Source organism: Muntiacus reevesi, chromosome 13 (genome assembly GCF_963930625.1).
Source record: "Muntiacus reevesi chromosome 13, mMunRee1.1, whole genome shotgun sequence".
Taxonomy (NCBI): domain Eukaryota; kingdom Metazoa; phylum Chordata; class Mammalia; order Artiodactyla; family Cervidae; genus Muntiacus; species Muntiacus reevesi.
Genome location: NC_089261.1, coordinates 58,178,536 through 58,194,029, shown reverse-complemented (window position 1 = coordinate 58,194,029; position 15,494 = coordinate 58,178,536). Strand labels below are relative to the sequence as shown.

Below are 15,494 nucleotides of genomic sequence, written 5' to 3'. Positions count from 1 at the left end.
ATTTTAGAGTTTTAAAATCTGAGTGAATGATAAAATTATCTTTAGGTTTTGTTTTTTCCTAATGGGAAGTTTTTTATTGTGGTTAAAAAAAAAATATGAAATTTGCCCTTTTAACCATTTTCAGGTATCCAGTTCCTTAGCATTAAATATATTTACATTGTGGTGTAACCATCACTACCGCCTGTCTTCAGAACTTTTTCATCAGTTTTCATCCAAACTGAAGCCCTGTACCCATTAACCAAGAATTCTTCACTCCCCTCTGCTCTGGTAGTGACTATTCTACCTTCTGTCTCTGTGAACATAACCACACTAGCAACCTCATGTAAAGTGGAATTTTAAAAAATTGTTACTATTCTTTTGCAGCTGTCTCAAGTGCTTTTTAGAAAGAAGTTGTAGTATGTCATAAAAATGTATTACTAATTGATACCACTTTCACCATCAAATTATACATGATGTTTCATTTAGTCCCCCCCCCCCCACCCTGATCCACCACCAATTTCTTTGATTAAGTCGTGGAATTGAATAGGGAGTGTCATGATGCCGGAGGAGCACTGTTTTTCCTGACTTTTTTGTAATGAGAAAACTTGTTGTGGGCCTGTGCTGCTACTCATTATATTTTTTAAAGTCTGATTTTAAATTTTAAAAGGGATGTAGAGGGTGGGGAAAGGTCGGCTGAGAATTGGTTCTGTCTCTCAGTAAAGACGGCAGGCCCCACGATGATTTCCAAATGCCATTTCAGCTCTTTGGAGATTGACAATACCCTTTTACATGGAGAATAATTGGTCACCACCTTCCTTTAAATGGACTGTGAGTCAAATTTCACTAAATGTCATCGCCAGGTGAATTAGAGGTTCTGCTTCACTCTGCAGTCCCTCTGCTCAGTGACACGTCAGTCAGGCCTTCTGGAACGTTCCCATCACCCCAGGTCTGTGTCCCTCAGGAGTGCTCAGGGCTGGTTGGAAGAAATAAGGAAAGGCAGGGGATGGAAGCGAGGCGTCGCAGAAAGAACTGAGATGGAATGGCACAGGGAGGCACCCCACCCTGCGTGGCGGGTGAGCGCATCCTACACCGTGAATGGTCAAGTGGCAGGAAGTCAGGTGCCTTGAGCGTGGCAATGAACGAAGATCTGTCCCTGCCTTCTCCTCTCCCATCCCAGCCAAGGGAACATGTGCTCTTGAAAACTCTGCATTTTACACATAAACATCTTTGGAGATGTGGGGAAAACGTAGGCTTCTGGGTTTCGTTTTGCTGCAGATCCTTCAATTTCCACTTCTGGGAGAGCACTGATTCTTTCTTGATAGTATGTCCCACCAATGTCAGAGCAAAAGGGGCTCGATTTCTGGGCTCTTCTAGTGCTTCCTCAAGGGAAGGCATGCAATGGTGGGCGTGTTCACGTAGGATGGCTAAATGGGACATTTCCTTACTTAACAGACAAGGGGGAAACTGGAGGGGTGAGTAGCTCTTAGGAAGAAGGTGTCTTCTTTACTCCAGGACTCCAGAAAGTTTTTAAATCCTGAGGAAGGTGAGAGAGGGTAGAGGAAGGCTTGATAATGCACGACTTCTGGTGGGCTTAGCTATGAGTGCCCCACATCAGTCTATGATTAGCTACAGACCCATTCTCAGGGAGTGTAAGATAAGACCTGTGGCTGCTGAAAGCCAGGCTTGCAAACAGGAGAAACAGGAGGAACGCAAGAGGAAAAGCCAGTCAGGAGGCTGGGGTGGAAAACCATGCGCCCAGGCCTTCTCCCGTCATCTGTTTCCTCAGCCGGCTGTTAACGGGGGGACTTGTTTACGGGTTTGGCAGTCGCAGTATTTACTGACTGATCAACGGGCATAAGAAAACAGATAACAAATGCACGCTGTTTATGCAAAAGGCCCGTGCAGCTATTTTATGGTGGCTTACTAGAGGTCCTGAAACCTGACTTGTGTGCACTGTTACCTAGCAACCTGTTACAAAGTCACCGGGGAGTGAGATGCATCAGTAATTTTTTTGTGTGTGTGCATATTTGGATGTAAATGTAAACTTGGTGACAGGGGCAGTGCAGCCCACGGGAGAAGATATGTGAAAAGGAAAGGAATACATTTTCGGGGGAGAGGGAGAGATTATTATTTTTTTTCTTCCACTTGCTCTCTGGCTGATCAGGCCCTATAATTGATAGCGGCTCGCGCCAGGGTACTCCACCTGGCTGTGTCTGTGGCTGTGATCCCGGGACCAAAGGGCCAGACCCCGGGGAGCTGTGGCTGAGCTTCTAGCTCTTTCCCTTATCAGATGTTGGGTTAGCACTGGGCCTTGTCCCCCAGCCTCATAACGGTGCCATTGTTCTCGTCTTGAATTTTTGAGCCAGGCTCTGTGCGTGCACCTGCTGGGACCCTAGGGTGCAGCTGTTTGTGGACACCGGGGCTGGGAGCCTCTGCCAGCCACGTCATTGCAGAACCGGAGCACAGAGACAAATTAAAGCGTGTCCGTATCTTCTTGTTTCAAAAGCGAGATGGAAAACACTTGATTCTTTTTTGCTTGCTGATTAAGGGGAGTCTTTCTTGCTCCTTCAACACACATTCAGCACACAAATGACTTTAAGAGAACCCAGGAGGATTATAGGGCTTCCGAGGTGTTGCTAGTGGTAAAGAATCTGCCTGCCAATGCAGGAGATGCAAAAGAGTAGGTTTGATCCCTGCGTCGGGAAGATCCCCTTGGAGTAGGAAGTGACAACCCACTCCAGTATTCTTACCTAGAGAATTCCATGGACAAAGGAGCCTGGCGGGCTACAGTCCATGGAACCACAGACTCACGGCACAATTGAACACACACACAGTAGTATTAAAAATCGCTGGTGGAATGCTGTTTTAAGGGGACTCGAAGGCCACCCATCCCGATCCCCATTTTGAGGATTCCCAGCGTCTGTGATTGTGACATCAAACCCCTTCCCCAAACCATCCAGACTTCTCCTGCCTGAGCCCACACTTAACATTCCTTAGTCCTTTGCGATTAATGTTTCCTAGGACCAAGGCTTCCCAGGCTCAGCGCTGTAATTGTCCCAGAGGAGAGGATGGGACAACCCTTGCTGATGGCTTTCTGGGATGACGGCAAAGATAATTCTGAGAACTCTGCTCTACGTTTCAGCCTAGGAGACAAGCCTTTGAGGGCTGCAGCCTGCATGTTTGCCCAGATCTTTCTTGGAATCAGAAGACAGACTGTCTCATGTCAGGGCAAGGGATTCAGTAGCCGCATGACTGGGGCTTTGCAAGGGAGGGGAGGTTAAATTCCTGCAGTTTCTGTGCCACCTCTCCTTAATCTAGCAGCAGTGCTCACCTTGACTGACATTAGACTTACCTGGGAAGCTTTTGTATTTTACATGCCAGGGTCCAGCCCCACTGTCAGAAATTATGATTTAGTTGGTCTGGGATAGGACCCAGACACTGGTGTTTTCTTTAAAATCCTCAGATGATTCTAAAAATGCAGCAAGGCCTAAGGACCACTGATGTGGAAGCTGCACTTGATACCTGGTTGGTTGGTTTGTTTCCAGTGCAGTTGTAGTTTTTTTCAGTACAGCTCTCTTCCCTCACTCTCTGTTCCAGACCATGAAAAGGGCCTGGTGCTGTGGGCTGGGTCTGAAGCATTCAAGGTTGACCTGAACTGGAGGCCTGTCTGAGTCATGGTCATTGAGCCCCATGTTTCCCCCTCGTGGGGCCACATGACAGAATTAAAACAAGCATCTGGATGTTCTGCAGTTAGAATTAGAAAATCTTGAGACTCATCTGAAACATCTAGGAACTGGGAGTATCGTCATTAGACGCCTGATTAAAAGTTGCCTGCTGTGGCCTTACATCACTTCTCTTTCTGAAAAACCACACTTTTCAAGATATCACATGTAAATCTAACTCTCCAAATTAGAACCAAGCAGTTGACAGAAACTTGGCACCTCAGTTGTTGGCTGGGAATATCTTTTTAATCTTCTTGTACTGGGTTTTTTGAAAATAAAAAGATACAAGTCATTTCAACTATTTTTAGTTTGGAAACTGGCCAAAAAAATGTTCTGTCTCCCGCATTCTATTAATTTCATAAAATTGAGGCTGAAAACATCTTAACCATGAGAGGTGGATTTCAGAAAGCAATGACTTGCAAATGAGTCCAAGCTGAATTGTTTCAAATGTGTTAGGAGCTCAGCGGTAAAATGGCAAAGGTTTTCTTGAATCAACAACGGGGAGGTGGTGAGTGTTTGTGTTGTATCTTGCGGGTTCCCATGGGCCTTTGCTCTGCCACCTCCATCTATTTCCCAGAATTTTATGCATCTGTAGTTACAATACTGTTTGTCTGTAAAGGGCAGCTCCTTATCCAGTGATACCTTTGTTTGTGCTGCCAGAGAAGGTGGGAGCCAGGAGACGCCTGGTAAACGAGGCATCCTTATTACCTGCTGACTCTGATTGGCTGTCAAACATCTTAGCATCTTTCTTCCAAAGAAAAGTCAGTTTTCTGCCATTCATGACCTCAGGTTTCACTGCCCTTAACTGGAGCTCTTCCTATGCCTAAGTATGCCTTCCGGAAAGGTTTATTTTGGGCAGCCTTCCTTCGCATCTTCAGTGTGGCCTTTCTTAACCCTGCCTGGCTTTTCTCATGATGAACACTCAACTGATCACGTGACTAAAATTCCTCGTGTCAGAAGGGGCCTCCCTCATATGTGCAGGCAGTCCAAATGCCTTGTTGCAATCCTGGATTTTACCAAAGTGGTGGGTGATTCGTGTGAGAGAGAGTGTGTGGCTCTTTTCCTGTTTTTCCTCTTTTCCTGCAAGTCGGTTTTCCTGACTTGCAGCTCCACGAGACAAGGGCTGATCTGAGTCACAAAAGGGAGCAGGTGGTTGTTACAAGAAGATGGGGCCTGGAGTCACACACTCACATGCTCAGGCTTCCAGGGACGGGGGATTTGCGACACTGACTAATTGTTTATGGTTTTTCCTGAACAATCAGTTGCTTAGTACCTTGTTATTGTTGTTCGGTTGCTAAGTCACATCCGATTCTTTGCGACCCCGCGAACTGCAGGCTCCTCCGTCCTCTGCTCTCTTCTGGAGTTTGCTCAAACTCATGTCCACTGAGTCAGTGATACTAGTTAGCACTGTGCCTGCTCCAGGCCATCGAACCCACCTGAACTTCTAACAAGCCTAGAGGAAGACACTGTTCGTGTTCCCATTGTACAGATGGAAACTGAGAAACAGAGGCTCAGACACGGATCATGTTTCCACAGCTACTAAGAGTTGGCACTGGGGTTCCAAGCCAGGCAGTCAGGCTCCAGCATCCCTTCCGCCAAATCACTGAGTAAGAAGTGGTAAAACCGGAAGTTGGCTCTGTCCTCCATCCTGGTTGTTGTAGTAGAGTCAGAGCTTCCAGCAAGGGAGCCGTTCTCTGAATCTCATACCCTAGAAATTGTACTAAGGCTTTTAGGCTTCTCACGCATTGTTTAGTGCAAACAGAGCAGTGATGGTAAGGCCGGTTACAGTGTATCTTCAAATACACTTGTATCTTGTAACAGGCATGTAGTTGAGGAAATCAAGATGGCAAGTCAGTAGTTTAGAGGTGCTGCCACTGGAATCCAGACGCTTCTTTCCTCTCTGTGCTGGATAAGGTTTACCTCCTTCTAGAATTGTCCACAGAGTAACTTTTTATCTTGATAGACTTGGGGAAGTTGATCAAAGTCTGTATTTCTGCAAAACTGAATCCAGGTCATTTTCTGCCTTCCCTCAGAAGTCACATTTTCTTCTACTCACCACTGTTGTTACTCTTGTTGCTACTTCTACTATTATCATCCTGAGCCTTGTTACTGATCAGATGGGTCTACAGTGAGCCAGGCGCTGTGCCAACGATGCAATGTAATTTCTCAGTTAACCCTCCCAATAGCCCAATTGATGTTAAACCTATTTTATAGACGAGGAAGCTGAGGCTTAGAAAGTTTCAGGGGCAAGGGATAGAGCTAACTGCCTAACGGCAAAGCTTGGCTCCTGAGCACTTAATGAGCTATTACCTAATTTTTTTTTTTTCTCAGTTGAGCGAAGTGTCTTTTGACCTCAGTCTGCTTTACTGTTTATTTTCCTTGGCTTCAAACCATGGCATCCTTTTTAATGCATGCTAATTCAGTCACTAATCTGGTTAACTTTTTTGTGTCTTCAAAATACACCACAGTCTGTCCCTTGGAGGGCAGCCTCTCCGGGGGCTGTCACCCTCACACGTAATCAGCTTGCCCCTCCAGCTCCCTCCCTGATGCCTCTCGCCACCCCAGGAGCATCCCCCCTTCCAGGCCACTAAGGTGTTCCTGGACCCTTCCAATGCCTCGGGCATCAGGTTGTGCCCCTGCCTGGCTCCTTTCTACTGAGTAACTATATCCCCTCTACTCTTAAGAAAAATGCTGAGTCTTCACCAGCTCATAGACACACCCATTTCCATTTACCTGCCTTCACTCATGTTCCAGGAGTCTGGTCATTTGAACCATGGAGTTCCATATATCCTTCTCATGTTAGATAAAAGGGAGAGGGGAGGTTCTAAAAAGAATTAATAATGTTATTAAAACTAAAATAACTACGAAATGCCCTGGTGGTCTAGCGGTTAGGAATCTGCACTTCCACTGCACGGGGCAGTTGATCCCTGGTTGAGGAACAAAGATCCTCGCAAAAACAACAACAACAACAAACTCGTTTAATGCACCTCTGACCTCCAGTGGGTCTATGCCTTTGTAGAGAATTTCTAGCAATATTGAGCCTCCTTGCTGATACCTGCCCCCACTGTCCCTGCCCCCATTCTGCTCACTGCTCAGCTGCCTCCGCTGAGTCTTAAGACCCAGGTGGATATTTGTATTATTGATTGTGTGTTAGTCTTGCCTCTTCAACTCTGTTTCAGATTGCTGGGCGGGGGGTGCGGGCAGTGTTCAGGAAGAGATAATATTTCTTTTTTAATGTCTTTATCTTTGCACAGTATCATCCACAGTGCATTCCGTGGTAGATGATAAGAGAGATATTTCATTAGTCATATCTATTCTGGAAGTCAGGTTTTCAGAGGTTGTGATATTCCTTCACTTAAAAAGAGAAAGATTTGCAAATTCACAACCAACTCTGTAGTGCTGTCAAGAGGCTGGAAGGAAAAGATGATCCATGGAAAGAAAGCAAAAGGGAGCCTCCAACAGTGTGAGCGCCGTGGTGTTGACCAGGAACTCAGCTGCTAGGGCCACGTCTAGGAACCAGAGTCTTGCATACAGTTAAGTAACAGCCTGTCTGCAATTTAGCAGCTCAGCACAGTAGCCGTTCACTTAGCTCACGAGCTTGGGCATCTTTGACCAGGGTGCTTCTTCCGGCCTCTCCCGGGCTGACTCATCGGTCTGCAGGACCTTGGCAGGTTGCCGGGGCATGGCTGGTCTCAGATGACTCTGGCCAGGATGGCCTCTCTCTGTCCTCCAGGGTCTTCCGTCCTTCAGTGGGTTTGCCTGAGCTTGCCCATGTGGCAGCTGGACTGTCCTTGATTCCAAAGGAGAGAGCAACAGTGCTTCCGGGCTCAGGGGGCTGGACTCAGAACCGGCCCAGCATCACTTCCGCCACCTTCCAGGGACCAAAGCCAACCACAACTGCAGCCCAGATTCAAAGGGCAGGAGAATCTCCACCTCTTAATGGCAGGCGCCGTGGAGTCACGTGACAAAAGGAGTGGGTTTTCAGGGAGAGGAATCACAGTCATCATTTGGTGGAGTTCCCAGACTCTCTGGATGGGTGTTCCATGAAGACAGAAACACATTACAATCTCCATGTATGAACCAGAATGTCAGTATAGTCACTTAAAATGACAGGTGGGACCATCAAGAGGAGATGTCATTTGGGGCAGATGGGCACCCACTTCCCTGGAAAGTGTTGGAAATCTATTATCCAATCATTAGTTTTTCTTTTAGTTTTTCTTTTTTCTGGTCTCAAGTCACCTCAAGCTGTGAATCACTTCACCGCTGTTTGTGCAATTTATTATTATTTTTTTTTGATATGTTAATAGCATGAATTTACAATGCAGTTTTCTTTCCCATTTACTCCTGGCTTGAGGCTTGATTGGTTTTTCAGGACTGGGTCTTCCTGCTTTTGACAAGGGAGAGATCCTGTCCGTTAAGTGGTGACTGCAGGTAGCCACGCTTGCTCATCGTGTGTGGCTTGGAATAGTTTGGTTCACAGAGAAAAGCCTTATTTATTTATTTTAAAGGTCTGTGGCATTGCTTATTGTTATTACCCTTGCCCTTGCTCCTGAGGCGCTTATGTTTTCCCTCTGTTACTACGTCTGTAGTCGCAGGAGCTTCACAGGGGACTTGCGTGGTCCTAGTCTGGGGACATAGATCCTGAAGTGTAACTTAGGATTAGCTCAGATGGGGATAACAAATGTAATGAAATATAATGAGAAATATAAGGTGGTTAAGACTTTCCCAAACACTAAATACCCAAACACTAAATATAAAATGACTTAAGACCAATTAAGTGGTCTACATTATGAGAGAACAAGATCTGAAAATATTTAGCTAATGTTTTAAACCTTCTATTTGAATAGAATATTCATCACTGTTATTAGCTATTATTTAATGAATTCTTGGCTTTCCGTATAACTTCAGGAGGCAATTTATTTTCTTCTCGCACCAAGTGTATCAAGTTGTCAAAAAAAAAAAAAAAAAACCCCAGATACCCAAACAGATCATACATCCTTACATAGGCTTACAAGGGAACTTGGGTCTCTCCAATAGCCCTGATTTGTAATCTGGAGAGTTGAGCTCTGATTCTGAATCATAAATGAGCTGTATGACTTTAAAAAGGTCGTATCATTCTCTGAGACTGTATTTTCTCTTTGTAAAATAATGGATTGAAAAACAGTAATGGTTTTCATTTTGTGTATTTTTAAGCAATTAAATTCATTTTTATCAAGCAAAATCTTAAAGTACAGACTCAACATATAAAGCACAAAAAATACATAATTTATGTATTTTAAAATTTAATTTTATCTTTTGCGTTCTCATTTATTATATTTATTTCTTCTAAAAGTCCAACAATTAGAAAAAAGTTGCTAAGTGATAAGCCCCAAACATGAAATTAGTGTTAGGATGAGTGTTATGAGCAGTATTAGCATCTAGTATGTTTCTATAAATTTATTTTGCTGATTGCAGCTTCAAGAAATATCATTTACACAAGGGCATTGTGACAAATGAGATAATATTTTTAACAATTTGCCTTGTAATCTCATGATCCTTTTAATTAAATTTGTTCAGCTGCTTGAAAGGAGAGTATGATAATGAAAAGTTTCTGCTTCTAAGTTGACACATTTAGCAACTGCCCTTATTCCTTATCATAATAAAGGGCAGGCACGAAACATCCTAAACTTTCAATAGGCACTAAAGCCATCTATAATTCTATATTAACTACTTGGTTATTACTCAGTTGCTTCGCCAATGGTGCTAGTGGTAAAGAATTTGCCTGCCAGTGCTGGAGACTCAAGGGGTGTGGGTTTGATCCCTGGGTTGGGAAGATACCCTGAAGAAGGAAATGGTTACCTGCTCCAGTATTCTTGACTGGAAAATCCCATGGACAGAGGAGCCTGGCAGGCTACAGTCCATGGGGTTGTAAAGAGTCAAACACAATTGAGCACACATGAGCATGCATTACTCTGCTAACTGATATTTGAAGGTTTATTTAATCTCTCTAGTCTCATTTTTCATCTACAAAGTGGGGAAAATGGTAGTACTACTTCAAGGGGTTGTTGAGAGGATCAGATAAATTAATCCAAATACTCCCTGGCCCATATTAAGTGCTCTATAAATGATAGCACCAAGTATATCTATATGTCTACATGTTCCTGTCTGTCAGCCATGATCAGAAGCCTCATCACAGCAGACACACTTGTTTCTTACATCCAGCTTAAGACAGTGGTCCTCCACCAGAGGCGTGCTCAGGGGGTAGTTGCAGTGTCTCAAGAAATGGTTTTCACGACTGGGAAGTGCTGTTGGCATATAATGGGTAGAGACTAGGGATGCTCCTGGACCTCCTTCTATTTATAGGATAGCCCCCAAAGCAAATTATCCAGCCCAGAATGTCAGTGTTGCTGAAGTTGAGAAAGCCTGATTTAAGGCATGCGTATAGACCCTTCTGATGCCATAATTGTACATTTTACATGCATAGGCCTGAATTTTTGGAAAGATTTGTGCGTGTGCTCAGTTACTTTATTTGTATCTGACTCTCTTGTAATCCCATGGACTGTCCCCTGCCAGGCTTCTCTGTCCATGGAATTTCCCAGGCAAGTATACTGGAGTGGGTTGCCATGCCCTCCTCCAGGGGATCTTCCTGACCCACGGCTCAAACCTGCGTTTCCTGTGTCTCCTGCATTGCAGGTGGATTCTGTACCACTGAGCCATTGGGGAAACCACATATAACCAAAATGCTGCCACTCCTAGGAGGCAGGAAGAACAAGTGATACACAGGACTGAATTAACTTGTTAACATAAGTTAAGCTATCAGTGGTCTCCAGTGAGATGACGTTTTATATATAACAGAGTTAAGGCTCCACATTTTATTTTTTATTTATTTATTTTTTAAGGCTCCACATTTTAAAATGAACTTTTAAGTTAAATAATTTTTAAAGCTTCACTGTGAAACCGATATTTGTTGGAACCCCTGAAGCTTGACCCAGGGTTCCTTGGGATACTTTTTGAAAACCACCCATCTGCAGTTCCTTCCTGGTCCAAGCGTCTTTGGCTCTGCTTTAGCAGGAGGTGGTAAATAAAATTCTTAACGAGGCCTAACTTTTTCATGGAGCAGCTCAATAGTCACAAAATTGCCAGACTCCGAACTGAGAGTGCTCTGTCTTATTAAACTCAAGGAAAGTGTCCTTCTCCTTCACCAAAGGGAATGGACAAGGCAAAACAGAAGCAGTCATGTTGCAGACTCATCTTCTTCCGCCCTCTTAGATCTTTAGAAAGTTCCTCCCTACCAGAAAATGTCCCTTTCCTTCAGGTTACATCCCACCCTTTCTTCATTTCTCACTAACGATGCTTAGCTCACGCCAGATCACTTCTGTCCAACACCCACGGTGCAACTGCTTGGCTCCGTATCCTTAAAGGCACTTGGACTGTGTCGGAGAGAAAGGAGAGAGCTTGAGTGCGTTTTCAGCAAGAAACTCTGACGTCTAGTGTCTGATTTGAAGGCGTCAGTCCTTTAACCTCTTGGGGCCTTGCTTCCTTCACCTCTAAGATGAACATGGTAGTAATACTTGTCTCCTGTGGTTGATGGAAGGAGCAATTCCTGTGTAACAATTCAAATGCTAGTTGTGTGTGTCGTTGAAACAAATAGTCGTCTTTTTCTAAAAAAAAAAAACAAATTTTACTTACTTGTCTGTCCTGGGTCTTAGTTGCGGCATATGGGATCTTTAGTTGTGACGTGTGGGATTTAGTTCCCTAACCAGGGATCGAACCCAGGCCCTCTGCATTGGGAGCATAGAGTCTTAGCCACTGTACCACCAGGGAAGTCTCCAAATAATGGTCTTTAAGAAAGCTATATAGCATTGTTCTGGGGTCAGAGATGGGAGGGGCTTAGACAGAGGGTCAATGTGTGTTGATGACGCTGAGGGCACTTCGCTAGAATGGCGGTTCCTTTTACAGCTCATGCATGCTGGCCTGTTAGAATTAGAAACCTGTAATCATTTTATCCCAGTGGCTTCCCCATCCCCTTCCCATATGAGCATTTATCTTGAATCCTTTCTAAATCCTGATTTAGAAAAAACTGATTTATTTCCTTTCAGTGGCAACCCAGCTCTGTTAAGTGCATTGACTCAACAAATATACTTAATTTTTAGTCATAATTTTCTCAGGTCACAAAGTGCTTGAACAGGGAGAGAAGGGGGTCTCTTGGTTAGTTGGGCTTCCTTGATGCATTAAGTAGAGTGTCTAAAGCTTTAAGACACATAAACAGAACTCAGGGCAGTTGCTGTGAAAGTTCTTTATGAATTGAGTTCCATATGTGCACAGATCTTCTTAGTGGTGAGAATGAAGCAAAGATTAGGCGGTGAGTCATAAATTACTGCTTTTCCCTAGCAATTTCCCCAAAGAGAAAGAAAACATCTTTAGTTCCACCTTTCTCTGTAAAAGATAATAGGCTTTTTAAAAGTATGATAGTAAAAAATGATGGCAATTATTGTCATATTAATTTTAAAATATAGGGCTTTATATACTATTCTCAGTGCAAATATTTCTGGTAATTGAGAGATAACAGTGTAGCCTTCATATTGCTATTTTTATATCATCTATTTAGACCCAAATGTTTGGGAAATTTAAACTTGGACGAATGAGGGTTTCCCACATATTTTTTGATATGTCATTAGCTACATTTACATCTCCCTAGCACATTGCTCATTTTATGCCATTCTTGACATTGTCAGAATGAAGTACCTTGCAAATTTATAAAATAGCAACAAAAACAGCAACATACAGCTTGTGTATTTTTTTTTTAAGTGTCATTGCAATTCTGTTAAATTTGGGTTGGGCAAACCATGCCAAATATCTTTTTTCCCCTTGTATCTTATGTAGCATGTGTTCTGACTAATGCTCCCCAAAGCTACCTTATACCTTCAGAAAATGTTCAATGCTCAATGGTTGTCCTCTCCAATAGTTGGGATTTGCTTCTAGGGCTCCAGCAATTTCTTATCTCTTTCCTAGCCTCACCTTAGAATTTTTTAAAGTTTCAAAAGTAAAATATGCAGATCTAAAGCATTTTTAAAAATATATAACCACTCACTTTGTATTTTTCCTTCCCAAAGAACTGAAGTTTCAGACTTAATAGATAGCATCCATTTAATTACTCTGTGTCCACTAAATTGGGGTACTCTTGGAAAAGGTTTTATGCAGGATTCTGGAGGAAAGGCTGAGGTGAGAGACTTTAGGAGACGGCTGGTAAAAACCCCTCCGGAAGTAGTTGGAAGGGGAGAAATGTGCTAACCAAACAGGATTCTTTTAGGAGTTACCTTCTGTAGAGGTCCAAAATGCATGCCTGAAGATTGCTCTGAACACGGCTTTGTCTTCTTGGGCTCAGATTCCAATGGCGTTGTCCCCAGTGGACTAGATTTGCAGCACTTTCCCGGAGATTCTTCTGGGTTCCTCCTTCAGTAATGCCAGAGTCCAAGTGATCATTCAGAAACACCTCCAGAGGAGTTGCAGTGTAGTAGCAGAGCTTTTAGCTTTATGTGGGAAGTTTCATCCCAGAACTAATGACACCTGGGGAAAGCATTTCTGATTGCCTTTAGTGAAATATTTCGGAATTCATAGTTCCTGTTTATCGTGAGTTATAATGGAGTGCCAACAGATATCACTGATTTGTGGCCAACCTATTTTATTCATTCAACCACTATATGTTGAGTACCTACTATGTGTTGTTCCAGGCCCTGTTCTGCACACTCAAGGTACATCAGCATTTTAAGAAAGGTCATTGCCTGTGATGATGGAAAGTGGGCAGGATGCACTGAGCACCCGCTCTCCATCCTAGCTCATTTTTGAAAGGTTTAGCATACTCCCTGTTCTTCCCAGATGGCTCAGTGGATAAGGACCCCACCTGCAGTGCAGGAGATGCAGGAGATGCAGGTTCCGTCCTTGGGTCAGGAAGGTCTCCTGGAGGAGGGCGAGGCAACCCACTCCAGTATACTTGCCTGGAGAATCCCATGGACAGAGGAAACTGGCGGACTGCAGTCCACGGGGTCACAAAGAGTCAGACACGGCTGAAGCAACTGAGCACAGACATACTCCCCAGACCTCAGGAAGGATGCCCATGACAGGCATAGCTCTCTTCATAAAGCGGAGCCCAGAGGCCCACCAACCCGGCACACGAGCTTCCTATTTGTTAAGTAAACAGGGCTGTTTTCTATTTCTTGACCCCAAAGGACTTTTACAGTGTCGTTCACTTTATAACTACTTGGTGAGCTCTGCGTATCAGTTTTACGCACATTTTTTAATTACATTTTATTTCACAATGAAAAGAATTTTTTGAGGGAGAAAGTAAAAAAATAAAAAGAAATAAAATCCCGTAAAGGTCATCGCCTTCATGAAACCTCTGTCTTTGAATCGGAGACGTAGACCATAAATCGTTAACCTGATAAACAAGAAAATGATGCAGTATGGATTCGCCTGTTGGGGCTGTCTTGGCAAGATACCCCAGAGTTGGTGGCTCACACAGCAGAAATGTATTTCTCATCATTCTGGAGGTTCGAGATCAAGGTGCTGGCAGGTTTGGCTTCTCCTGAGGCCTCTCTCCTTGGCTTCAAGGTGACCGCCTTCTTCTGTGTCCCACATGGTTTTTACTTGCTGTGCACATCCTTTGTGTCTCTTTTATTCTCAGGACACCAATCATATTGGATCAGGGTCACACCCTAATGGCCTCATTTAATCAATTATCTCCCTGTCTCCAAATACAGTCACAGTGGGAGTTAGACCTTCAGTATATGTGTCTGGGGAGGTGGGCAGACAAAATTCAGTCCACAGTGAAGTGTTTTCTGGTAATAAACGTTTTGGAGTAAAAAGGAAAGGTAAAGTTGGGTAAGACAGATTGGGAGTCCTGTGGGGTGGGGGTTGCAGTCTTGATGAGGATGGTCAGGGCCTTCATTGAGAAGGTGGTGTTTTAGCCAAGACGTGAAGGTCAAGTTCCATTCAAGTGTTGGTCTAACACAGAGACCAGAGATGGAGGGATGGTGTGATGGAGGTAGGAAGGGATACAAAGTGGACAATCCATGGACCTGGGTTTTAGTCCTAGCTGTTTATCTGTCTAGACTTCCTGGGTGGCGCAGTGGTAAAGAACTTGCCTGCCCATGCAGGATATACAAGAGATGTGGGTTCCATCCCTGGGTCGGGAAGATCCCCTGGAGAAGGAAATGTCAACTCACTGCAATATTGTTGCCTGGAAAATGCCATGGATGAAGAAGCCTGGTGGGCTGCAGTCCATGGGGTCTCAAAGAGTCAGACACTACTGAGCATGCACACACACTTTATTTTTCTGGTAGTAAAACCTCTAAAGGTCACTTTAGCCTTCTGGGGTCCAGTTTCCAAGCATGCTGGTCTGTGTGGACTTCTGATTCCAGAATAAATGTTCTTAGTGGGGCATGAGACAGAAAGAAAGGACTTTGTGCTTATGTATTGGCTGGAGGCAGGGGGTGATAGGTGTTTGCTTTGGTGATTTATCCTTTTATTTTTTTCTTTGTTAAGCAGGGGTGGACTCAAGACTCATTCTAGTAAGCATTTCTAAAATTTCTGTATTGGGGTGAGATCTTCTTTCTCAAAATACCAGTATACCTAATATTACCAACATAAAGTTTTCCTACTATGACCCTTTAACGGGAAGCAAGATGCCTGTGAAATTGGCAAGTGGTACATGAGGCTGCTTGCCTTCCTTTTTGGTTTTTCCCAAGATCAGGAAGTGTATGTAGCACGGTGGGGGAAGACTTGGTGTGGTATAGCCAAGCCACGGAATCTATCCCA

At 44.0% G+C, this 15,494-nt stretch overlaps 1 protein-coding gene across 4 annotated transcripts in view; it reads left to right on the top strand.

The window, feature by feature from the left end:
* The window catches only part of ZNF827 (zinc finger protein 827), a 186,844-nt gene that overhangs the window by 55,143 nt on the left and 116,207 nt on the right, over positions 1-15,494 (top strand). The gene's annotated exons all lie outside the window — the stretch shown is intronic.